The 27334-nt window shown below is 41.0% G+C and overlaps 1 protein-coding gene and 1 non-coding gene across 16 annotated transcripts in view; both read right to left on the minus strand.

Annotated features, from left to right (window-relative positions):
* ZNF618 (zinc finger protein 618) overlaps nucleotides 1–27334 on the minus strand; it is a 191090-nt gene that overhangs the window by 94592 nt on the left and 69164 nt on the right. The window contains exon 1 of one of the 15 annotated variants that reach the window (XM_077305170.1): nucleotides 25749–25821. The exons of the other annotated variants lie outside the window; for them this stretch is intronic. The gene's annotated coding sequence lies outside the window, so the exon portion shown is untranslated. Of the gene's footprint in view, nucleotides 1–25748; nucleotides 25822–27334 lie in introns of those variants that run through there. 15 annotated transcript variants of the gene reach the window in all.
* On the minus strand, nucleotides 18491–18564 carry TRNAV-CAC (transfer RNA valine (anticodon CAC)). The gene has a single exon. It is a non-coding gene; the product is annotated as a tRNA-Val (tRNA).

Raw genomic sequence — 27334 nt, forward strand, 5'->3', positions numbered from 1 at the left:
GTAGCTTCCCAGGGAACCTGACTGGGCCCTTTGTGTCACATGACTGCTGCAGAGGCATTAACTGCAATGCACATTCTGGCCACTGGTAGTGGTGGCACCGAAGAGCAAACCAGCAGCTACCTTCCCCAGCAAAGTCCAACAACCTCGAAGAAAGAAAAGTGCCCAAATCCCCATTTTAAGGTACCTTTTCTCTTCAAGGTCAGAAGAACCACAACAAAATTAGACTAAATGCACAAATATCCATGCATCCTTGATTTTAAAAAAATATATTTACTTAGTGCAGAAATTGCTTGACCATGGCACATAAAATTTGAATGGTAACCAAAAAGGTTGAGAGGAAAAAAAACAAAAATATAGCTTTACACTTTGTGCTAATGTACAAAATATCATGTATAACTTATTGATACATTCAAAAGTGCTTCCCTTTCTTATTGCTATAAGCTTTGTCTCGTCATGCTTGTATTGTTTTCTTCATTCTCCCCCTCCCCCTTCTCTTCCCCTTTAGCTCTGGGTATGTTTTCAATGACAATTCAGACTTTTAAACATCTGAAAATAATGGAATTAGATAATTGATTTGAAAATCATGGAAACTCCACACATGAAGGTTTTTCATTGATCATGTTTCATATTTACTGAATAACTCTGTTATAAATTGGTGAACCCAGTTCAACAATAAGAATAATGGAATACTATTTTCATTAGGATTTTGTGGGAATCTTTGTTAGCAATTTTCTTAGTTGGTGAAAAAGGAGCAGCCGGGGACCTTTGAAATGGTGACAACTATGCCGTTTCCCATGATACATCCAGCTTTTTTTACAATGTTATGATGTGCATGTACAGGGGGAAAAAAGGTTCAATGGCTGAACAAGTACATGATGCCACATTCTGTATGCTTCATAATTATTCTAGAACGCTGCTATGAACTGGTACATCCAGTTCAATGATCAAAAACCATGACGGCAACCATGCTGTTCTCCATGACACAGCCTTTTAAAAAACATAATGTTATGTTATAACATTACAGCACATGCACCAAAAAGGTGATGTTCCATCGCTGACAAAGTAAATGGTGACACAGCCGCACAATCCATTTTCAAGGAAGTGTGGAACACTTGGGGAGGGTTGGATCCTAATTCAAGAAAAAATTCCCCCAAATAAATGCCCTTTTGCAGAAGGGGTACCACAAAGTTGGAGCATCAGCTGGGGATTCAACTTTCCAGGAAACAGTGTCAACATTAAGATGTAGGAAAGGTCTCAGTTGCATAAGACCTTGAAAAGATGATGGAATGCCCCTTACACACACACATACATACACACTTCACCCCATCTAAAAAATCTGGCCACCAAAATTAATTTGCCAAGAATCCTGGCATCTTGCTGAGGTGTGCAGAAAATCCAAATAGAAGCAAGGGCTCAGGGAGAGTTCACTGATTTTACACCATGTATCCTTGGGTCCCTCTCCCAATGCCTGGCCCCCTAATCTAAGACTGACTTGTTTGCCGTGAGAGTTCTTTGCCTTGTATTCCTTCCCCTCTGCCAGCGACTCTAATTTAAGCTCATTGAAATGAAAACACTTAACCTTTGAGAAGAGCTGCTTTCTCTTAATGAATACGCAGCAGCTCCCTATTCATTACCGCCACGAAGAAAATGGCAAATCCGTTTCTGCTGCATTAGGCTGACAGAAGAAGGCCTTTGCACACCACATGCCGAGAGGAACCATGATGACCCGGGAGCTCAAAAGATTATCAGCGGCTCTTCAAAACTGGAGGGGAAAGGGGCTGAATGTGACTTCAGGTTGCCATTTCTGGAGATCAGCCTGCCAATTCACAGAAATAGTGGAGCTCCCCAAGATTTAGACACAACCCTAGAGTAGCATAGCAGGACATTCTCCCAGAAAGCATCCAAGCTGTCCTGGAATGGCCATTTCTGTTGTACCAAAGAAGCCATCTGAAAGATGTCTGTTGTTATTGCAACTTGACCCAGCTTTATTTATTTATTATATTTATAAGCCATCTTTCCCTGGAGGCTCAGGGCAGCTCACAAAAGTTATAATACAATACAGATAATATAAAATTTAAAATCCAGCCATCATTAATTAAAAATAAATATTGTCTACTTAGTTCATCTCTTATTTCCAGGAGATGGGAATAGGCAGGTCGCGAAGTACAATCTTCAATATCTGTAGACGGGTGGGTTCATACATGAAAAATGAATGTAATCTTCAGGCCTTAACCATAAGGTCCTGCAGACTTCTGAACTTGTTAGGCAGAACATTCCATCAGGCCAGGGCCAAGGCCAAAAAGTTCCTGTCCCTGATTGAGGCCAGTTTTATTTCTTTAGTTTTATATTTCACCTACTAAGTCTAACTGAACTGGTATGAGGAGAAGGGATACATGATGGAAAATTCCCTTCTGTTCTGTCAGAGCCACTAATTTGGATGGAACTGAAGACCCTGATTCCATCTAAAGAGGTGGAACGATGCTTCTCACTTTTGTTTATAACCTTTGTTTATAGCCTTCCTAAGTGGGGGTTCTGATGCACAGTGTTTCACAGAGTAGCCAGAACTGACAGAATAGAGACACTCAATGGAGAACTTGCAAGTTGTTCAGTTCTGACCAATGACTTTGAAAGCAAAGATTTTGCGTGCTCTGTTGGGGTACAGATCTTTGTTGAGAGCAATAAAGGGCTTTCCCACATAAACAGATCTTGCACACGATTGTATTACGCGCCGCACCCAAGCAGAAAAGACAAATGCTCATCTGAGCACATCAGTTTCATATGCAAGGTTACATTCCTTGAATAAGGCTTTCTATGACATTCTCTAAAGGACAGAGAAGCTCTAGCAAAGAAGCTTTGAGAACACACAATTTAGAGCAAAAGAGGTCTTCTGAATTCAGCAGTGATAGAACTGCGGGAAAGGAACTGTGAAGCACGTGACTGTTAGGCGGAGAAATGGTCTCTAATGAGCTCTGCAGGGGAGGAGCTCCCATTGGACTATTAAAGAAATACCAGAGTAGCTGTAAGAGAGCCTCCAGCGCAAACAGAGTCTCAGTGTGGGATTGCACAGAAGACTGAAGATGAACTGCCACTTGCCTTTTAGGTGAGAAATGAGGCAGATACAGTGAACTTTTTGACGAGCAGCCAAGTTTTTTAAACTCAAATTATTATTACGCAGGGCAGAAGGGGTGATGAAACATAAGCTATACTTCATCTCCCCTCTCTGCCCCTCCCAGTAATCATTCAAAGCACTTAGGGTAAGCTGGTTTATCTTTTCCCTTGTGAAAAGGTCTAACCGCTTTCTCCTCTTCAACAAAAGTTAAATTTAAAAGAGAGGAGGAAAATACACACACTTCACCCACCCTGGAGGAGCAAAATTTACATACATTCTGGTAGTCGAACAGGTTTCCCTTTCCTCTCCAAGATCAATAAGACTTTGGCATCAAACAGGAGAGCTAAACTAAGCCTCAGTACAACAAAACAACATGCCACGTGCCTCCAAGTGGCAAGGATATTATTTGATGAATTAGTAAAGAGATGGAGGTTTTCTTCTGGGACAGTTATAGATCTGAGTGGCTAGTGCTGGGGCCATTCTTTTTTATGTGTCCAACAGGAATTACTTCCTAGGAGGGAAAGTACTAGGACAAATAAACAAGAGCTGACATTGTTAAGGGATTAGGCAAATTCACAAGAGACAGGGCCGTCAATGGCTACAGAGGCTGTCATAGCTAAATGGAAACCCACATTCAGAACATTTTATTTAACTTATAACTCACTGTTTTTCCAAACTGGATCCCAGTTGAGCTCATCACATTCTCTTCTACCTTATCCCTACAACAACCACCTGGCAAGGTAGGTTAGGCTGAGATATTTTGAGCGAGGAATCAAAACGAGTTCTCCCAGGTCCTGCACAAACACTGTGCCACACTGGCTCTCACTGCTAGCACACCTCTGAATGCTGGCTGCTGTGCGGCAACAAAGAACTCTATAGTTGTAGGCCTCCTGGGTGTTGGCCCCTGTAGGAAACAAGATGTTGAATCCTGCATGACTCCCCTTATCATTGAGGGAAGGAGAGTAGAATTCTAATATGTCAGAAATATTAATCTGCTCAAAGAACACGTATAAAAGCACATAAATATCATAAAAAATCTAAACTTCCCTAAAACTGGTAACTAGAAAAAATATTATTATTTTTGTTCAGTGTAAAAAAAGTAGTTTGGAGTTAAATCTTTAAAATCTTTGTGACATTAGCTCTCATTGACTAGAGCTTACTGATACTGGCAATTTTTAATAAAGCAAGTGATTCTGGCCTACATTACCAGGTTGCATTCAAGTTATTTCACATGCATTTATTGGATTTGCATTTCATGCTTCTTTTGAGGAGCCTTGTTTAAATGATAATAAATGCATATACAACTGCATACACCAGGGGTGGTCAAACTATGGCCCTCCAGATGTCCATGGACTACAATTCCCATGAGCCCTGCCGGCAGTTTGACTAACTCTGGCATACACACTCGTAAACACCTGTTTAGAAGGAAGAACCAACAAGTGTTACCTTTGAAATCCAAATGGTGATCAATATCTGGATAAATACAGGGTTTCAATTGCACATTCAGTGTTACATCTATTGGATACAAGTATACAGTACAATCAAGTGTACATTGTACACAGAATGCACATGTGTTTACTGTAACTTGTGAACAGTACTTCTAAGAGGCATATTACAGTAAGATAATGTTCTTCTAAGAAACCCAGCAAGGTTCACGGCTGAGAAGGAATTTGAACCCAGAAATATCCCATCATAGCTTGACCTTCTAACTACTACACCAAACTGGCCTTCGTGAATGAAATGCCATGTTTTCTGCATTTTTCCTTGCTTCCAACTCCCTTCGCTCCTTTCTGTCACTTTTTGATAGTAAACTCAAGACAGAGACCTATCTTCTGGTACTTCAGAAAGCACCAATTTAGTAGCAGCATTTGATGAAATTTCTTTTATAATTTCATAAATATGAGTCAGCATTTCAGAAATCCAAAAAAGTTTGGCAGATGCCTTCCTCACAAACATGTTGCTATAACTTTTGCAATAGGAAAAAGAAGGTGCACATTTCAGAGCAGAAATAATAAGATTACAACATCTCTTTGGGAATCAAAACAAAAAGCTCATCTTCTGGAGTATTCCGCTGAGGTATCCTATTTATTTTTGAAGGGCCAAACCGGGGCAGTATGCCATTAACTTTCTATTTTTCTTTCTTTTTGCTTGTTCCATGTGAACAACAACAGAAATTATAACAATAATAATCCGCCAGGAAGACAGAAGTGGCCTGCCAATATTGCACCCTTCGCAAACCTGAAAATTGAATGTGGCACCTTGGTGAAAACAAATATATAAAATAAAATACAGAAAAGCAGCTTTAAAAAACCCTCCACCTACTCTGTCATGTCTAAGCAAGAGTGAAAAACGAAATGTGATAAAGCGTGCTTTAGTTACCTTACCTCAGAATACTCAACACCCAGGCGCCACAGACCCAAAATGGCTTGTCACTCTTTCTCTCCTGTGGTCCTCACTGCCTAAAACACTCTCTCCAAAAGCAATTCCATCCTGCAGAATCCTACTCAATGTCAGCCTCTTTTTTCCATGATGCCTGAGCGTAATCCTGTCTTCCTTACCCCCTAATGCCTACATATCTAAGCAAAGACAGCCTCCCATCTTCTCCTCCCAGAGCCTCCAAATTTGGACTGCTAGTTACTTGGGGGGCGGAAACTTTTCTGTTTTGCTTATGTTATTTTACAAAGCATGGCATACATTGGGATGTATTAACAATGCCTATCACTCCATCAAATGACAAATCTGATGCCCTATTAGGAGCACAGAGAAATGCAGCCACCTGCAAAGGGTTTTTCTTTTTTTTCTTTTTTTTGGGGGGGATGATAAGCCTTCACAGGCATGCAGGATAATATTTGGATTTTTTATTTTTTGCACAAAAGCAGACAGTGTGAGTAGAACTGAGCATGCTCACTGCCCTCCAAGTTGCAAATTAGATTGAAGGCAGTAGCCCACCATGTTGGGGGGGGGGAGATAATCAGCAAGTGCAGGACTCTGTGTCCACCAGCAACCAGACTGATGCCCCCCTTGAGAGGGTTACAAAACAGGCAAGGAGGCAACAGTCCTCCCCTGTTACCTGTCCCTAGCACCTGGAATTCTGAGGCAAAGCTAACTGTGACAGTGACCATTATGGCATCCCAAGCCACACGCAAAAAGCAAACAAACAAAAAAGCTCCCCTCCAAACCCCAAAGTCATTGCCAATCTATTGGAAAAAAGACTAAAGCAATGGAAAGCAGCAACTGAAATCACCTGAAGGAACACAGCAGCTGGTTAGGAAATGCACTAGATTGGCACTTTTCCTCCTTTCAGTAAAACAGAGCACGGAGATCAACTGAAATGAAGAGGCTGCAGAAGGAAAGCAGACAAGGGTATCGCAAGTTTTTTTTGCAGAAATCCCAGTTGTGACAACAATTCAGAGTCCATATAAGGCTTCTGAATATTCAAAAACATTTGCATGCATTATTTGCTGTAATCCTTACAATGTGCAGAAAAAATAGGCCCTGTATTATCACCTCTGTATTGGCGGGGGGGGGGGGGGGAGGCTTCCTTTTTTTTTTTTTTTTGCATCAAATCACAGCTAATTTAGAGTTTTTAAGGCAAGAGACATTCAGAGGCAGACCCTGCTATTCTTTGGTGGTCTCCCATCCAACCTTGACCAAGGTTGATGTTGCTTAGCTTTCAAGAGCTAAGATCTGCCTACCCTACATTATCCAGATCAGGGTAAGACTTGCCTAAGGCTACCTAATCAATTCATGGCCAAAACAAAATTTTAAACTATAGCCATCTCTCAGCTAGCCCAAAGTGGGGGCAAAAACCTCTTTGGCAGCCCTTAATCCCTCAGATTCTGAGCTCAGGACCCATGCATAAGGGTGGCTAGCTTTTGAGGCAGCCCTTTCTAGCTGAGCCTTTAACAAGAACTATATCATCTGTAATTGGTATGCATTAACATTTACCTCCATATGATAAAAAGCCTCATCTGTTGATCTCTGAACTTTACGTTGATGAAAAAGGTGTAAGGTCAGACCAAGCTGGCTTTTTATTTAATCAATTGGCAGTTCTGCCCACATCCCAGTACTTGGTATACATACAAACTTGGCATTAATCCACAATCTGGTTTCTGTCCATTACACCCAACACAATCTGACTTCAGTGATTCCAATAAGCTTCCTCCAGGCCAATACATGTCAAGGGCTCACTGAATTAAGACTCTTGGGAGTTCAAGGCATAGCATGCCCTGAACTTCATATGCTCAGGATGCAGAGGTTCCCTCAGGTGTGGAAGGAAACAGCGATGTGAGGCATCTACTTCCACAGGCAGCGTAGAGACTTAATTCCCACAGTGTATCCCACAAAAGAGTGAGTAACGCATGCTACCAAGTTGAGTCATCATATTGATATTGGGCTGAAGAGGCTGCATAGCTGGGGAGATCTCTCTCCTCAGCCTCCCCCTCCATGCTACAAAAACTTTGAAGCTCCTCCCTCATTGTTTGCCTCAGCGTGACAACAAATTTAGAAGGGAAAGAAAATTGGGTCCCTCAGGAACTCACGTGTCCCAATGTGGAAGGTTCACTGGAGTAGCCAGCTTGAATGGCACCTGAGGCAGACTTGGCCCCAGCAACAGGGACCTTAATGTTGGGCCACCAAAAGGATTCGGTCTGTCAAGTGGGAGAGATGCCTCAGGGGTCTCTTTGTGCCTTTTGGCACATTTAACTGTTCCCTCTCCCACTGTGACATTGATGGTCAATACAGCTTGAAAATGGGCAGTGCCCACCAACTCCTCCACTATGGCTATAATTGGTGCTTCCAAGTCCTCATCAGAGAGGAAACCATCATCCAGAGCCTTCTCAGCCATCACTGAACAATTAAATAAATATATAAAAAGTTTGAGTTAGGATTACGATAGATAAGTAGAAATTAGTTAGAGCATAGAAATAGTAGATCATTAGGATAGCAACAGGAGGAATGCCTGTGTTCCCGGTGAGGTGGGAGAAAAAACTGAGGGGGTGACTCTCACGTGAGACAGGAAGAAGAAATTTTAGTCCTGCCTCCCTGGGTATGCAGTGAGAATCACCCAATCCAAGATGTCCTCCATGCTCAGAGGGAGAACTTTTTAAAAGTTTGCAATTTGGGAGACAATCCTGGGGACATGCAGTACAGAAGTTTGGGAAGAGCATCTGTCTGGGCTCTAAGGACTCAAAGAGCAAACAAATGCATGTTTAAACTGACAGGAGGGTTACTACAGGATCACTCAGAGAGTGAAGCATTTCTTTAGCTGCAAACTGGGGCGAGTGGGGAGGGGGCGAAGAATTAAAACCGTATACTCAGTGTAATCTGCCTTGAGTCCAAATGAAAAAGGTGGACTATAAATAATGAAAATACAATACCATAAATAGTGTCCTAGAGTCTGCCCGAGCCTCTTGTGGCGCAGAGTGGTAAGGCAGCCATCTGAAAGCTTTGCCCATAAGGCTGGGAGTTCAATCCCAGCAGCCGGCTCAAGGTTGACTCAGCCTTCCATCCTTCCGAGGTCGGTAAAATGAGTACCCAGCTTGCTGGGGGGTAAACGGTCATGACTGGGGAAGGCACTGGCAAACCACCCCGTATTGAGTCTGCCATGAAAACGCTAGAGGGCGTCACCCCAAGGGTCAGACATGACTCGGTGCTTGCACAGGGGATACCTTTACCTTTACCTTTAGAGTCTGCCCTCAGGACAAGCCTTTGCTCCTCCAACAATTAACTTCAAATTAAAATACACATGAATCCAGAGGGGCCTCATTTTCCTTGACCCATCTACCTGTAATGTTATCAATCACATCCAACTCCTCAGGTCCCTTAAAACTACTTAGAACTTCTACACACAGGTCAAATCAGCAATGACATGTGTACAGATGTGCCAGCCATTTCTTTGAGACAAAATGCCCAATGGGTTTAATTCCCCCTCCCCGTGATCAATCATTCAATACACCAATGCCTTGGTCTTCTGTTTCCAAGTCACTGGATTCAGTCAGCTAATTTTTTTTGCGTGGATCCCCAATGGCAAAATAATCTTTGCAGTTATTTTATTTATTTTTTCCATTCTCCCTATTTGCCTTTTATCCACCATTCTACTTATTTTTATAGGTTTTTGCCCACCCACACACCCAGGATTTTCACACTTTCAGAAAGCCAGCTGCTCATGGCATCTGCTCGGACTTTTTGCAATACCGCTTTAACCTGGCTTCTCGCTTTCCCCACATATATTTCGCTAAATAATTCTGCAGTCCAGCCGATGCAACAAGCTAGGTACTAGGGAAGCTGTTGGACTCTGCTCCGTTCCTTTCACACATTTTAAATGGCATCACAAAAACCTGCCATTTGCCGGATCAGAAATTCAAACTGTAAAGATCTGCAGGAGGTGCAACCACTGTCCTCTACTCTGCAGTTACTAGCACCTTTGTCTCCTGTCTGGATTTGACTCCCTCCTAAAGTCATCTGCGGAAGCAACCAGCTGGACTGCCACTTCCTGGTATCTGGCTGCTGCCCCACCACCAGTGTTCTAGAATCCCACCCTCTCTAGAGGAGAGCTCCCCCAGCAGAAGATAAAGCAGAGGAGGCCACAGTCAGGCATTTTCCTATTGTCCATGCATCCAGATCCTGCTGAAAGCCCCAGACCCAGCTGCTATTACTAAGGCCACAGAGAGAAAGGCAGTGACCAGATATCCTTCCATTATGCATAGAACCACCTCCAGCTAAAAACTAGTCTCCTTCCGGTTACAAACTGCCATCAACGAGGAGGTGGCAGGAAGCAGCATCATGGCTCCAGCCCCAATTATCCCCCTATTGCCCCACACTCTTCACAGGAACTCTCCCCTCCTCCCATCTACCAATCCTGATAGAGGGGTTACTAGTCAGGCACTCAAGTCCCTCCCTTCCCACTAGGGTAAGAGGCAGTAAGGAGGCATTCCTCTCCTGTAGTTAGATAAACATTCACTGCAAACATACTTCGACAGACATTTATATTCATTTTAAAATTCCTGTAAGCTGCTTTGGGTGGAAATTGGGAGAGGGGGTTGAAAAGCAAAATTGAGGGGGGGGAGATAAACAGTTTGTTAATAAAGCCACATTTCTAGCTAGCAATACAGACATGCGTCATATAATATCACATGGAAGAAGATTTAATCTTTAAAAAGAACCAAACAGGGAGTAGGGAAAATGAATAAGGCTATCAACTATTTGACATGAAATTTATGGGCTTCGTGACATTAAGAAATATGTGCTGAAACTTCCAGAAACTTAGAATGCTGTTTCAATGGCTTTGCTGCTCACCAAGAATTAAATGTATTACTGAATAATCTAAATAGGTTCCAATATTACTACCATACTTGCTGATTTTGAAACTTATATGTACATGTTTTGCAAAGTCATTTATTCATCCCATCTCAAATTCGTTCCTTTCCACTAACAAGGGCATCGTTATTATTATGGGGTTTCATGCATGACACAGAGTCCTAGCATTTCGCCCTCCCGAGGAAACCTGATTATCGGAAAAATCTGAAAATGGGATATTTATAACATGTCACAACACTTTAACATCAAAAATATTCCAAGCAAGATATAAGGCAGTCAAATAAAAATATTAACATTCAACAGCCAGTACATCAATCTTTTCAAAAGTAGCACATCAAAAAACATCCAAAACATCAGAGACTTGGCAGAAGAAGGAAGTCTTCACTTGCCTCCAAAAGGAGGCTAATGAAAACATACAAGCATCTATATCAGGCTTTCTCAACTAGGGTTTCGTGAAACCCTGGGGTTTCTTGACAGCCCTGGAAGGGTTTCCTGAATGGGTGAGAGTTAATTAATTTTTAATATATTTTAATTTTTTGAGCATTTATCGGGGCAATATGACCATATAGGATCCCCCCCAAAAATGGCCACTGATGGGTCTGGAAGAGGCGGGAAGGGAGGGGTTCTGCTTTCCGACCATATTCTACATGGTCACGCCACTTCTGGGGTTTCTCGAAACCTGAAGAATGTTTCAAGGGTTTCTCAACAATAAAAAAATTAGAAAGCCTGCTCTAAATGGAAGTATTTCCAGCACTGGGGCAACTAATTTGAAGATCATGCTCTGGGCAATGTCAGTCTTGCACATCAATTATAATATTCTAAATAGAGCATTGTTTGCAGATCTTAAAAGCCAGGAAGGTCTCTATGGCAACAAAAAGACCCTCAAGTGCTCTGGGTCCCAACAGTTTAGGGCTTTAAAAATCACTACCAAGAGCTATAGGTGGGTCCAGAAATAAATTGGCAACTACCAGAACTACAGCAACACTAGCATCGCACACTCAACTGTCTACATCCAACAAGAGGTGGGCAACAAATGTTTTGTGCCAAATGACATTTCCATACAGTCCTCAAGGGCAGCACCACATAGTGTATTGTAAAAGTCTAGTCTGTAAACCTCTATGGCATAGATGACAATAGCCGTGATGTTGTTTGAGTTGCAAGCTATTCAATTATCTGCAAATAGACACACTGCCAGAGTCATGTTTACTACTACAAAATGGACATTTGAAAGTTGCTTCCTACAAACCAGGGATTTTGAAAGCCCTGTAGACACTATAAACATATGCAGGATAATGGGCATAGATAGCAATGGAGCTAGAACAATGTTCCTGGTGTTAGGTATGTTGGCTGTATCTGTGTGCTCCCCACACTGCAGGAACATAGCCCAGTCACAAGAAAAGGTTATATTTGCATAAAGGTCCTGGTTTGACAAATACTCACAATCTCCACATCCTGCTTTCTGGACAATTAAATCATATCCCCAGATTCACAGTATGCCCAAAAATGGTTAAAGTATTTCTAGAACACCTAGAAAAATAAAATTTGTACCAAATTCATTCAAACTATACTGCTTCCCAGCTAAGTCTGAAAATGAGACGTGTTTGCATATAACTGTCAAAACACAGGGCATAACATTTATCTCATAATAGAGGTCAGATTTCCAGAACAGCACAAGACCAGAATGTTGAGCTGTGGGAAGTCAGGGAGGAAGGCGCAGCCAGGAACATGTGTTCAGGCTTGCAAAATACAAAGATTCATTTACTAACATTTTATAAACAAGAACATGGAGAGAACTATCAGGATAAAGTCAATTACTCTTTTTTAAAAAGTTCAAATATTCTCTTATTCCATTTTCTGAAACAAACTTATTTTCCTGAAGAGAATATTTAAAAGATACCCTGATTGCAGAGTTTACGCCATAATGGAGAAAAATTATAAATCAAAGAATAACAATTCAAGAAATTTGCCAGGCAATAAAAAAATATATGAAAAAAGATAAAGCTCCAGGCCCGGATGGATTGACAGCAATGTATTACAGATTACAGTCATGAAAACGTTTTCATGATACCATTACAAAAAGTTATGAGCAAGATAAAAGAAGGAAAAACCATAACTCTGATGTGGAAAGAGGTATATATAACATTCATATACAAAGAAGGCAGTGATGCAATGAAGAAGAAGAAGAAGAAGAGTTGGTTTTTATATGCCGCTTTTCTCTACCCAAAGGAGTCTCAAAGCGGCTTACAGTCGTCTTCCCATTCCTCTCCCTACAACAGACACCCTGTGGGGTGGGTGAGGCTGAGAGAGCCCTGATATCACTGCCCGGTCAGAACAGCTTTATCAGTGCCGTGGAGAGCCCAAGGTCACCCAGCTGGCTGCATGTGGGGGAGCGCAGAATTGAACCCGGCATGCCAGATTAGAAATCCGCACTCCTTACACCAAACTGGCTCTCTACATGCATCTACAGTTATACTGACCTATCTCTTTATTGAATGCAGATTACAAAATCTTTGCCACAACAACAGCAAAAAGATTTTTAAAATGTATACCAAATTTAATACATTCTGCTCAAACAGGCTTTGTATCAAAGAGGCACATTAAAAATAATATACAATTTATAATAGTTGCAAATAATTTTCATTATTGGAGGCAGAGAAAGCATTTGATAGTCTAACCTGGTCTCTTATCCTGAATGTGCTTCAGAATGTGGACAGTGACTTGGAATTCTGGAACTGGATGCAAAGGATATACTCAAATCAACAAGCAAAGGTTTTTACAAATGGAAAACTAAAAGAAACAATTTTGATTAAAAAAGGAACATGCCAGGATTGTCTACTGTCACCTTTATTATTAACCTTAGCAACAGAGACTTATGCTACAAAGATTAGACAATACACAAGGATTAAAGGAATAAAAGTAGATGACACAGAATTTAAAATGAAAAGTTATTCAGATGATGTAGTTTTAGTAGTTTTAGATTCAAAAGACAACTATTTATGTTGTAAACCGCCCTGAGACCTATTTGGAGAAGGGCAGTCTAAAAATTAAATAATAATAATAATAATAATAATATAATGCAATATGTTGAAGAATTTGGATCCCTTTTAGAATTTAAAATTAACAAGACAAAAATTATAATTAAATGTTGTATGCAAAAAAGAAAATTCTATAAAGAGTACAGAATGCAAAGTTGCCACCAATCCTATTAAATATCTGGGAATAAATATGACTGGACAAAATTGTAATCTTTTCAAAATTAATCACCATAAGACTTGGAAACTGATACAGGCGCACTTTTAAAAATCATGGCTGGGTAGAATTTCAGCAATCAAAATGAATGTATTGACAAAATTAAATATTTTATTTCAAATGTTACCCATATCTACCTATAGAAGAAAGAATATTGACAGAGTGGCAGGTGAAGCTGAGGAAGCTCAAATTCACTCAGTTCAGAGTTTCCTGCTCTACACTATGCTGACTCTCTGAGCCACAGCCTATATTTTAAAGTACATTCAGAAACCAATTATAAATTTTAAATTACTCCAAAATGTGAAAAAGATAAGAGGGTTAACAGTTCCAAATATTAAATTAAGAGAAAATGGGTATAAAATATTTTAAATTACTCCAAAAACTACAAGGGAAAATGTTGGAAATGTCAAGATACAGACAGAACCTTTTACTTATATGGGTAACCCGTAAAGGGGGGGGGGGGGAGATTGGAAGTAAATATTTGTGAAAATGCTGAATATATTATAATTAACTTCCATATGGAAGTTATCTGCTATTAAGAGGACTCTCTAACAAATTACCAATAGTATTGGAAGAGATATTCAAATATATGATGACAGCAGCTAGTGTCATTTATGCTGCAAAATGGATATCAGATGACTGCCCAGGCTTAAAAGAATGGGAAAATAAATTTGTGAACTATGCAGTAATGGCAAAATTAAAAACCTATTTGAGACAAAGATCAATTTCAAAATTTGAGAAGAGGTGGAATGTTTATTATACAAGCAGAAGACAAACTTAGAATAAGAAACAGTATAAAAACTGTATATAAATGTATTATAATACATATAAATGTTTTGGAATGCAGGTGCAGAATGAGAATATAAATGTATAAAAACTTGATTCTGAGCAGAAATACCCTCTACCTACTTATTATGAGATTTATTACAATGCTCTGGTACATTGCTTATTGTTAAAAGCTACACTCAGTAGGTAGAGGTGCCAAAATATATAATAATACCAAATATGTAGTAAAGATTAAATCAATAATATAGATGTAAAACAGATTAGTTATGGTATTTGAAATTTAAAAAGTTCAATATAAACTTTTACCAAGGACAGCATTTTTAAATGCTGTATGGTCCAAAATGATTTAACAGAATTATAAATAGGAAAGGTACACACATTTAAAATAACACTAATGTTATAAATGCATGATATCCATGAATAGATTACAGCCCTGATAAAAATCAGCTGACCGCAGTCCTTGGTCTGAGTGTTTCACTGGTTGTGAAAATACCTGCCTGCTATGGAAATTGTGACTTGGTAGCTCAACTGCAAGGCATTGTGGGGCGGGGGCTGTTAGGTAACTGAATTATTGTCAGAGACATGTTTGCAATGAGAATGTCACAAAGCATTCTTATTCATTGCATTTAGAGCCCTGCAATAATGCAAGGATGCCTCAGTATTTTCTTCTTGAAGCTTTTGGGGACAATGTTTTTTATCATTAAAAAAGGTTCAGGGGGAATTACATGAAACTCCACTTGGCCAAATCGAACAGATCTCTCCTTAAAGTCATGGGCCTTCTCCATATCACAAAGGTTCCCTTACTCCGTTTAAAAGACCTGTATTTGTGAGGCCCCTGAATTAAAGCTGGGAACTATGATTCAGCACTAGGGATGTACACCTCAAAAAGAATTGGTATTTTTCAGACCTGGATATCAGGGAGCCGAAAAATATGGTTACTCCCAATTATATAGGTTCCAAATACTGGTTTGGTATTCAGGTCTGGGTTTTTAACCCTGAGATTCCAATAATATTCAGCTCAATTATTCTCTATGAGAAATCTTTCCAGAGGGCTGGAGGCTCTGTGGTTGGTTTTTTAGCAAATGACATTAACATTCCTTGGAGCTGCTGGTGCCTATCCATTAAGGCAGGGGCAGTCAACCTGTGGTCCTCCAGATGTCCATGGACTACAATTCCCATGAGCCCCTGCCAGCAAACGCTGGCAAGGGCTCATGGGAATTGTAGTCTATGGACATCTGGAGGACCACAGGTTGACTACCCCAGCATTAAGGAACCCTCAAGTGAATTGGATCTCTTGGTTCACCTGAACAAGATGCCTAGAGCCATCCTTCATTGTTTCCTACAGGGTAGGATAATCCCCCATTTTCTTCATAGCAAAGAATAATCAAAGACACAACAACAAGCAAAGCAGCCACTGGACAAAAGTCTTGCAATGCAGATAGAACCAACCAGTTAAAAAAAACAGTGCAGAATCAGGCAATCCCAGGAGAAGTGCAGGACAATGTGATAAGACTAACCCAACAAATGTACAACCTGAGAATCAAAGCCAATGTCAAACCAGAGAATCCTCCAAATCCTCCGAATAAAGCCCATTTACTGCTGTTGCAAGCCCAACACATGTAAATTAGAGAACCCAATCCAATGTACCAGGCCTAGAATCCACAGCAATGCCAACCCCAAGAAACTACTGCAAACCACAAAACCACACAAACGAACTTCAGCAAAGGACACAATGTTGCAAGATCAACAAAACCAATTTAACAGGACAGAATGAAGGCCCAATCAATATAGGCAGCCAATACCAAGCCCTGGGAAGACAAAGACACACAGAAAAAAAAAGAAAAAAAACAACAGTCCTGGGAGCCTTCAGACACTAGCTGCTGATATTTCCATTTATTCCCAAATATTTCTGGGAATTTTTCAGTATCAATTTCCTTATATTCCAGGAAACACTAGATACCATTCAGACACACGAATGGATGTATACAGAAAATACCACTAAGGTATTTTTTTGGTATATATTTGGATCAAATTATATCTGAATGTACATTCCTGCTTGGCACCCCATAAACTATACTTTTAGAATAAGATGTACCAGCACTCAGAGGAAGCCTATGTCTTATGCTACTGGGCATAGTTCCCTATCAGAGTAGCAGCAAGTCACGAAGAAGCACAACAGGCAGCTTCCTCTGTATTCCCAAGAGTAATTGAGTGAGTCTATCACACTTGCTAATGCAAAAGACAAAATTACGTCACAGAAGGCCAACTGGAAAGAAATGGGTAAGTGTTAGGAATTGATCTTCCTAGTTTTCCTTCTGAATTATGTTACAATGCTGGATTCTTCCCATCAAGATGTGGTATTTTTAACAGCAGAAAGCATTGCCTTTTCTTAGTTGGAAGCATCTGCCTGTATCAAGCCAAAGGGAATTACTGAAAACCTGAGATATACTTAAAATGGTAAAGTTAACTATGGAAAAATTCTCTTTAGGCTTGGAAATCATTCTGGCTTTTGTTGTTATGCTAGGTTGAGAAGGAGCCTGATACAGTAAATTAATTGTTAAACATTTCTATGTTACTGTAATTGTAAATAAGGTGTTAGTAAATAAATAAGGTGTTAAGATCATTTGAATTTGTTCTCTAAATTTAAAAAAAATAGCTTGGCTGAAATAAAAGGAAGAAATCGGATTAAATCACTCAGAGATACAGTGGCCACCTTCCTCTTGCCATGCTAAAATGAAACTTGCTATTTTATTCACTTGTTGCAGTGGTGAGCTCTCAGGATACACCAGTGGTGTTTACTGCAGCAAAGGAGTAGATCCACAAGTATCCACCTACTCCCTGGTAAGGAAGGAGTCAAGTCTTTCATGAGGTTTTCTTGACCCCTTCTGTAGTTTAAAACATTATGTCTTTCAGAAGGATCTGGATCTATGCACAGCTTCTGCTTCCTGCCCTGAGCACAGGTCTGGGACTGCAAATATAGGGCCCCTACCCTACACATCAGTCCACACACCATGGGACTCCAAGGTAGAGCCTACTTCCCCATCTCACCAACACAGGCAGAGGTGCCTCATTCTGTGTCATACACTGCAAACGAGCATAGAGAAATTCAAGGGGGGGGGGAATCACTTGCCTCACTAATTGTTATTCTTAGCTTTTCTGCTCGTTTGTCCAGACCATCTGCCACATCAAATATTGATATAAACGCTCTGTAAATCCAATAGTTTCCATCACAAATAGGTCTGGAACGATGACTTGATCCGTCCTCTTAGTGTACCCAGCAGGGTGACAAAGGGCAACCGATTTCTCTTATATATAATTTAAACCTTTTTTTAAAAAAATAAGCTTTTCTTTACAAAATTAACACACTGCACCAAGTTAAGGTACCTGGAACACTCTTAGTAGCATTTCACTGAAATATGAAGGAAACTGCTCTTCCCTGTCTTGCAGAACTGCTAAGATGGCTAAGATAAGCACACATCAAGTGCGCTGGCCATGCAAACCATGCCATAAAGAAAGCTTAACTATGGCTTCTCAGTTTTGTGATACCTGAGTCACTCTTTTTCCTTAATTAAACTTGGAAGCATAAAATTAAAATAATAAAGCACCATATTCATACATATTATTATATGATGTGCACAGGAATATTATTATAACAAATCATTCCAAATTATGTCACAGTATAAATAAATAAATATTTTTCCTTGTATGTCGCCCTTCCCTGTCCGGTTCAGGGCGGCTCAGGATAAATACAAACAATTTACTAATACATATAATACAATTAATTCAATTAATTCATCATTCAAAGCAATTTAAAGCCACTAGTTTAAAACCACAAACCATAAACTCTCAGGTAAGCAAAAAACCCTGGATTTCTACACAAATCACTCCTCAATAAACACATGAAGGTGCCTTATACTGAATCAGACCATCAGTCTATCAAAATCAGCATTGCCTACTCAGACAAGTAGCAGCTTCAAGGAGTCTCAAGTGGAGATCTTTTACTTAACCTACTTTCAGAGCCATTTAAACAAAAGATGCTGGGGATTGAACCCAGGGCCTTCTGCATGTGAAGCAAATGCTCTGCCACTGAGCCACAGCCCTTCCTCAGCCCCACTCATCTAAGCACAGCTCCTCACTTGAACGGAAATCAGTCCAGATCTGTGATGTGTGCAGAGACAGCACAGGAAGCCTCCTTTGCAGCCAGGTAACTCTTCTTGGCCCTGACTTTGAAGATCCAGGCTAGATCTTGGAAGCTAAGCAGAGTCCACCCTGGACAGCATTTAGGTGGGAGATCTCCAATGAATAGTAGGGTTGTGATGCAGAGGCAGGCCATGGCAAATTACCTCTGAATGTCTCTTGCTTTGAAAAAAATCAGCTATGACTTGACAGCACTTTCTACCACTAACTCTTCTTGACCTCTGAAGCATTTAGTCACTTCTGTTGCATTCAGACTTAACAGCGAGGAGACAAAGTTACTCTCCTCCAAAGGAGGAGAGACTGCAGTTCTACAGTTGGAAACCTGAAAACATGCATGTACTTTGGAAAATTGGTTTTTGAAAAAAAAAAATTACAAAAATGTTGACACCTGGGAAGAGGAGGGACAAATCAGCTACATGATTCCACATTCTCTGGGGTCGACCCAAATGTATCTCACGCTGCCACAAAAGTCCTTCCAAAGGACACAAATGATTTCTTTTGGAGGAAAAAGAGTGGGGGGGGGAGACTAATTTGGGATGCTGGTCTTGTACCAATATTGCATGCCAATTTTTGTATGTGCCCAGCACTGGCGAGTTTGTACTACAGGATATGCAGCCCGCACTTGCCTTTAGCAGTCCATGCAAATTAATTGCCTCACTGGCTTAGTTTCCCCTCTTCCATTATTACTGCAGAAAACCACCAACTCCCAATAGCTTTGCAACAGAAGCAGTGATGCCATTTACCACCAAAGGGAACCAGTACATTCCAAGCAGTTATTCCTCACATAATGAGCATGATAAAAAGCACTGCCAATTATTATTCCCTTGTCCCAAACCAAAAACAAAACCTACCAAAATAATCAATAGTTGTTAATGCAAAGTCAACATTTCCAGATGTAGCCTGCTTGCCACCAAAAAAAAAATGTTTTACTCTACCGGCACACCAAAGAGATTTGCACGCACACACAAATCAAACAACTTGGGAAGGGAAGGGCAGGCATAAATAAAAGGGAAGAAAAAGAATTAAAAGATTTTTGAATCAATTTGCTATGTTCGTATAGCTACAAATTTATACATTGTAAAAATTCAGGTTACAGTTGCAAACTCTCAGAAGAGAGGAGGGAGAAAAACAAGATGCAACAAATAAATAAATTTTGTTTAAAGCACTGATTTCCATTGATGTCATGGCAGACTCCCGAATTTGCATAATCAAAAATTTATTTAACTGTCTATCAAAACACAACACTGAGGCTTCACATTAAGCAAGTGCAGGCTGAATTAGGGCTGTAGGGAGTTGGCAAAAACAATATATGGAATCATTTTAGAATGGCAGCACACAATCTGGCCAGTTTATCCCATCCTTCCTCCAAGAAACTCTACCACAGCTCTCCACCATCTCGGTATCCACACAACCCTGGGAGGAATGCTGGGCTGGGAGTGCTGCATGGCTGAAGGTCACCCAGCAACCTTTGAGCCTTGAAGGAGGATTTGAACCCCATCATCATGTCACTAGTCCTCATCTGGCACTCCAGCCCAAGGTCCTGCAACCTGCACCTCTAGAACCAAATGGGCTTCTTTATAATTGTATAATTATAAGAAAGGACATAAAATTTTGACATTAATATTGGAGGAGTAGGCAAGAAGCTAAAATACCGAGTATGTGAAGGGAACAGCAAGCAAACATTTAATAGGCTTCTTAGAGACGTTTTGCACTACCCAGAAAGGAAACAATAAGTGGTGAACAAATGCCAGTAATCCAAGTCCAAACTATGCAGAGATCCATTGCCAGTGCACTCAAACAACTGCACAGGGTTTATGACAAATGAATCTTCATGGATGGATGCTGCTTCCAAATAAGAAACTCACAACAACCCAGTATTAGGGCTCCAGAAACTTCATGGATTATTAAACAGCATGTCAATAATGTTAAGTTCTATAGTTATCATTATGTAAACGGGCTTCCTTATCCTGCCTGTTTAATAACTAGGTATAGATGGAATACTATGTCTAGAGCAGTTATGCCCAATATTCTTGGCGCTTACAGGGGGGAATAGTGGAAGGTTTCTTCAGTTCTGGCCCTGCTCACTGGACCTCCTGATGGCACCTGGGTTTGGGCCACTGTGTTGGACTGGATGGGACAATAGCCTGATCCAACACGGTTTCTCTTGTGTTCATATGTTCTAATCCAGGCTTTCTCAACTAGAGTTTTGTGTAACCCTGGGGTTTCCTGAACGGCCCTGGAAGAGTTTCCTAAATGGATGAGAGTTAATGAATTTTTAAAATGTATTAAACGTTTATCTTGTGATGTGACTATATTTTATGTTATATGGTTACGCTGTTACTATTAGTCAATATAATATTAATATTATAGTTAGTTATATGTTATATATGTAATGTTTCCTGTATAATTTTTTCAGTTCTATGTAAACCGCCCTGAGCCTTCGGGGAGGGCGGTATATAAATATAAATATAAATATAAATATAAATATAAATATAAATATAAATATAAATATAAATATAAATATAAATATAAATATAAATATAAATATAAATATAAATATAAATATACATATACATATACATATACATATACATATACATATACATATACATATACATATACATATACATATACATATACATATAAAATAAGGTCATGTCAACCTGCAAACTCCACCCCCATGGCGAATGATGGGCCTGGAGGGGTTAGGAAAGGGGGGCGTGTACCCAGCTATGCTTCCCAACCATATTCTGCACAATCACGCCATTTCTGGGGTTTCTTGAAGCCTAAAGAATGTTTCAAGGGTTTCTCAATGGTAAAAAAATTGAGAAATTCTGTTCTTTTTTTCTACCAACCACATAGTCCTACAGGTTCTCCACACTACCTATAAGTATACTATCTCTCAACCAAATCATCCTTCATTTTCTTTTGTAGCAGGATCCCAGATTTTTTTCAACACTTTATTTATACCCAACATTTCTCCCCAGTGGGGGTCCCAAGTGCCTTACAATATTCTCCCCCTGCTCCATTTTATCCTCACAACAATTGTAGGAGGTAGGCTATGCTGAGAGTGAGTGACTGGCCTGAGGTCACCCAGTAACCAATCCTTCCCTCCCCCAAAGAAGTTGCAATATTTGTGAACATTCCACAATACCACAGCATGATGGGAGGATTCCCAAAGATGCAAAAGCTTTATTAAGCATGTATGGATCAGTAACCATTATACCTAACTCAACCCAGAACCAAGGAAGGCTCCTCCAAAGATCAGCTGGCCCCAATGTCAACAATTAGCCCACATAACCTAGACTCCAAGGTGCCACACAAACAATACAGTACAAAAGGTACACTAAATCAATTTGCCTGCAGAACAGGCTGAACTAGGAGAGCCATGCAAATATTATAAAATTAATTTTACCACACCCTTTCTACAAAGAGCTCAGTAGCGTGTATCTGGTCTTCTCCCCCCCCCCCCCCATCCCCTATTATCCTGGGATTTCTGCGGAGACTTAACCATTTCCCCCATGTTACCAAATGAGCTTCAAAGTTGAGTGGGGGATTTGAACCCAAGACTCCCTATCGCAACACACATCCAACCATGTACGCTTAATGAAGGCATACACTGCACACCTTAGATCGCATGGTGAATTCTTTCTCAGGTCGAAATACTTTCCCTGCTTCAAAAGTAGCAAAATATGTTTTGAACCACAAATACAAATTTTTCAACCAGTCACTGGTGATTTCTGTACTCTCAGGGTCCCATCTAGTCTTCAGTCAGGAATCTGGGGACTAGAAGCATCCTTCACAATGCAAAGATGACCTCCACCCAAATAGCCAGGATCCATTAAAAAGCCTGCAGAGCCTCTTTCAGTTACAGAGCATATGTACACTGGCTTAGCATTACATCCAAATATGTATCTTTCGTTTTTACCTTTCTTTGTCTCTGACAGCATGTTTGATTGTTGACGCTGCTTTAAAGTTTGGGTTTTAACTGGAAGCAGCTTTGAGTATTTTAAAGCGATCTATAAATACATTAAAGAAAAATAGAAATTTGCATATTGAACATATGCAAGATTAAAGAGTAGCAACAAGAATTTTATTTTTTGCAAGATGAAAGCTTTTTTAGAAGACCATCTGAAATGTGAGCAAATATTTTATCCCCTGTTTTTTTTTAAATCCTCATGGGTCCACCAGGAGCCAAGAAAAATTACTTCAGGGACAGCTGCAGTTCTATAGGCATCCTCACTGCCCCCCAAAATTTGCAAGCAGTACAGGGTTGCCAACATCCTTACCAACCTTTGCCTCTATGCCTCCAACAGAAACTTAACCTGAGGTTGCTTGTAAGAGCAAGGCCCTGTCATATTTCATGTGCTCCTGCTTTTTATGGATTAAATTGCTGTTACATTCAGAAGAACAAACCAGGCTTTATTTCCCAGGTCATTTGGCAACCGTGCTAGAGTGTAGTGCCAGTCTTATTCATCTGCATCTTTTCACAGTCTGCTTTTTCAGCTAAAATAAATCAGCGACTTTGGTTAATGACAGCAGTAACAATCCAGTGAAGACCAAAGGTGAAACAGAACTCAGAAGAGCAGCAGAAATTAACAGTTAGACCAGTTGAAAAAGGGGACATTAAAAATCTCTGCCCCTAGGAGCTTGCAAACTACAGTTCAACAATTCAGGGGGAGACAGGAAAGGAAAAATGGGCTTTGAAGGAAGAATTCACAATCATTCATATATTCACAATTAGACAGAACAGAAACAAGTGTGTTCAGTTACTTTCCAACAGCAAGAGTCTACAAACACCTGAACTAGGAATGTCCCTGGAAAACTGGGAGTGGCCAGATGTGGGTGGGGGGGGGGCAGTAGACTACAGTGGATAGGGAAGGCAGTTAGGTTGTCATTTCGGATATGAGCTGAAACTAGAGCCTGGTACAACATATCACACATTTGTTATCAGTAGCAGGTTTTCTTCTTCCAATTCCAGGAATTTAAAAAAATTCCAACAGCCATCCAACCAAACTCCCAATCCAGTACATGGTGGCCTGCCCACGTAAGCAAGAGAGACACAAAAGAGAACAGATGACCTGCAAGACATTCTTATGGAACAAAGTGTTCCCACATGTAAGCCAATTGTTAGGGAAAGGAGGATGACCAAACCCAGTGTTAGTGAACCCTGTGAATGGGGATCACGGCTCTTTCCTAACGATCAATACCATTTTTATTCCATCTGACCTCTAAGGAGCTCAGGGCTGCATTAGCAGTTCTCCTTACATGACTATCCTCACAATCGCCCTGCAAAGTAAGCTAGGCCAAGAAAGACCATCTGGTCCAAAATCACCCATTATTGTTATTATTGTTAGGTAAAGGTATCCCCTGTGCAAGCACCGGGTCATGTCTGACCCTTGGGGTGATGCCCTCTAGCATTTTCATGGCAGACTCAATACGGGGTGGTTTGCCAGTCATTACCATTTACCCCCCAGCAACCTGGGTACTCATTTTACTGACCTCGGAAGCATGGAAGGTTGAGTCGACCTTGAGCCGGCTGCTGGGATTGAACACCCAGCCTCATGAGCAGAGCTTTCAAACTGCATGTCTGCTGCCTTACCACTCTGCGCCACAAGAGGCTCATTAGATTTATATCCCGCCACTCCCGACAAGCTGTATCGTGGCAGGTTACATTATAAAAATCCCACATAACAGATAATTCCCTATTAAAACACCATTAAAACAATTATATCAGCTAATTTCTGCTCGTTTCTGGTGGCAAAAATATCACCCCCTCCCACAGCCCATGTGGTTGTCTCCCATGCACCAGGGGGACTCCTCAGCCCAGAACCACCTGCAAGGATGGTCTAAAATGTGATGGCAGTACCTTCCAGGGGGCACTGTCCGATCTTCCATGCCCTGGCCTCAATCACAAACCTAGCAAAAGAGCTCCATCTTGCAGGCCCTACAGAACATATAAAGTTCCCGCAGGGCCCTCTGCTCTTCCAGGAGCTCATTCCACCAGGTTGGGACCAGGAACAAAAAGGCATTAGCCCTGGTCGAGGCCAGGTGAACCTCCCTGGGGCCCAGAATGACCAATAAGTTGGTACCCGCAGAACGTAAAGCCCTGCGAGGGGCATTGGGCAACAGGCAGACCTTCTGATAAGTGGGTCCCAGACTGCAGAGGACCTTGAAGGTCAAAACCAAAACTAGGAAAGTAAACTGGATTTCCCCTTTGCTAGTATGACACTCTAGCCACTACAACACACCGATTTAGCTACAGTACTAACCCCAGCTTACTGGAATGTATTTTTTTGCATTCAACTGGAGCTACTTCTTATTTGCTCAATCATACATTCAGGAGCAAAAATAACCTGGCTTGTCATTGCAAACCATGGCTCCCTAATGACTGCAAACACAGCTGTCTTACATAGCCAGCATTTACCATTTGCACTTTATGTTTTCAAGTATGCAACTAAAAACTTTATGTATAGGATCACTTTTTGCAAGCACCATTTGTAGTACTGAAGCTATACAGTTTCTTTCTACAAGAGTTCATTGAATGTGGCATAACAGAACAGGAAAAGAAGATCCCATTTTCAGGCAGATTCACTACACACAACTAGGAAAAATACCTCCTCTCAGTCAACGGGACCAGCTGCACCCTACCTTGCAGGACTGCTTGGAGCAGCTACAGTCACTACAAAGAGTGGCAGGCACTGTGTATGGGCGGGTTCCTACATCAATCTTATCTCTTCATGCAAAGATGATTCCTGCTTTTGGAAATCTCGACACCTTTCCTGGATCTGTCTTCCATCGGCTGAAAAAGCCCTACAGTCAAGGCTGGAAACAATTCAAATTCCAAGTCACCAGATTTGTACATGACCTAACCACTAAGTCATCTCAAATTTTCCAACCCTGCCTTCAGTTAACAACCTTCAATTGTGGGTGAAGAAGGGGAAGGGCAAAAGGTGAATTGGACTCCTTTGGAGTATCTGAGGGGGGGGGTAAACTTATAAAAGCCCCATGCCAGTTTCACATAATATCTTTTCTCCTTTTAGGCAATGGATGTGCCATGAACCACTCGCAGAGGGGAATGGTAGAGCACCTGTGATGAAGAAGGTCCCTTGTTCAATCCACAGCATCTCTTAACAGCATCTCTACGAACAGGTGATGAGACGTCTGTGCAGGAGAGCTGCCACCAGTCAAAGGAGACAACACTAAATCTAGACAGATCAATGGTGTGAGTCAGTACAAGGCAGCTTAATACATTCAAATATAGGCTTATGTGGATACTTAAAAAGAGGAGAAAACTGCTGTGATCTACAAAGTTATTTTTTTTTAATACCAAGCCTCTAAAAGATAGCAGTTTCTCATAGAGTATTACAAAATCCTCTCTTGGATCAGATCCAGAGTTCTGTGGTTGCTGAACATTTCTGGGAAATCCAGAAGTGAAGCATAAAGAAGAAGAGCTGGGTTTTATACCTGCTTTTCACTACCCAAAGGAGTCCCAAAGTGGCTTACAAACCTGCCCTTTCTTCTCCCTACGATACTCTGAGAGGTAAGTAGAGATGAGAGAACTCTGAGAGAACTGCTCTGCTAGAACAGCTCTAAGAGAACTGTGACTAGCCCAAAGTCACCCATGTGGAGGAGCGAGGAATCAATCCCAGTTTTCCAGATTAGAGGCCGCCACCTTTTAACTGTAAAGAGTCCGCTGCTCTTTTACCACTGCACCAAGATCATTCAAACTAGGAGCTGGCTTAACAATCAGAGGTAACACTTCCTCTAAACATGGAGGTTCTATTTAGCTCTTAAGGCCAAATGCTATCAGAAAATTGTCCGTGTATGTCTTTTTCCCAAATCTCATAAACTAGTAGCTATCAAAACATCTTTGGGCAGCAAGCCCCATTTTAAACTCCAACGTGCCAGTAGTAAATAATTAGAAGTCAAGTGTCCCATGATTAAACATCAAAGAAATTAAAAGACGCTTGCTCCTGGGGAGGAAAGCTATGGCAAATCTAGACAGCATCCTAAAAAGCAGAGACATCGCCCTGCCAACAAAAGTGCGTTTAGTCAAGGCTATGGTATTCCCAGTTGCAATATATGGCTGCGAAAGTTGGACCATAAGGAAGGCCGAGCGTCAAAGAATTGAGGCTTTTGAACTCTGGTGCTGGAGAAGACTCTTGCGAGTCCCTTGGACTGCAAGGCGAACAAACCGGTCAGTCCTAGAGGAGATCAGCCCTGACTGCTCTTTAGAAGGCCAGATCCTGAAGATGAAACTCAAATACTTTGGCCACCTCATGAGAAGGAAGGACTCCCTGGAGAAGAGCCTAATGCTGGGAGCGATCGAGGGCAAAAGAAGAAGGGGACAACAGAGAATGAGGTGGCTGGATGGAGTCACTGAAGCAGTAGGTGCAAACTTAAATGGACTCCGGGAAATGGTAGAGGACAGGAGGGCCTGGAGGATCATTGTCCATGGGGTCGCGATGGGTCGGACACAACTTCGCACATAACAATAACACAATGTATATGGATGGGGGGGGAACTGTTAAAATCTCCAATTTAACTATGCAAAGTCCCAGGGTGAGTTTGGCTAGGTTGTTGAAAAGCACTTTTTAAAGAATTAATGACAGAACTATCCAGGCTAACTTTAAACCACTGCAGTGGTGATCTTGTTTTATACATACACAGAAC

This window comes from Paroedura picta, chromosome 12, assembly GCF_049243985.1.
Source record: "Paroedura picta isolate Pp20150507F chromosome 12, Ppicta_v3.0, whole genome shotgun sequence".
NCBI classification, from domain to species: domain Eukaryota; kingdom Metazoa; phylum Chordata; class Lepidosauria; order Squamata; family Gekkonidae; genus Paroedura; species Paroedura picta.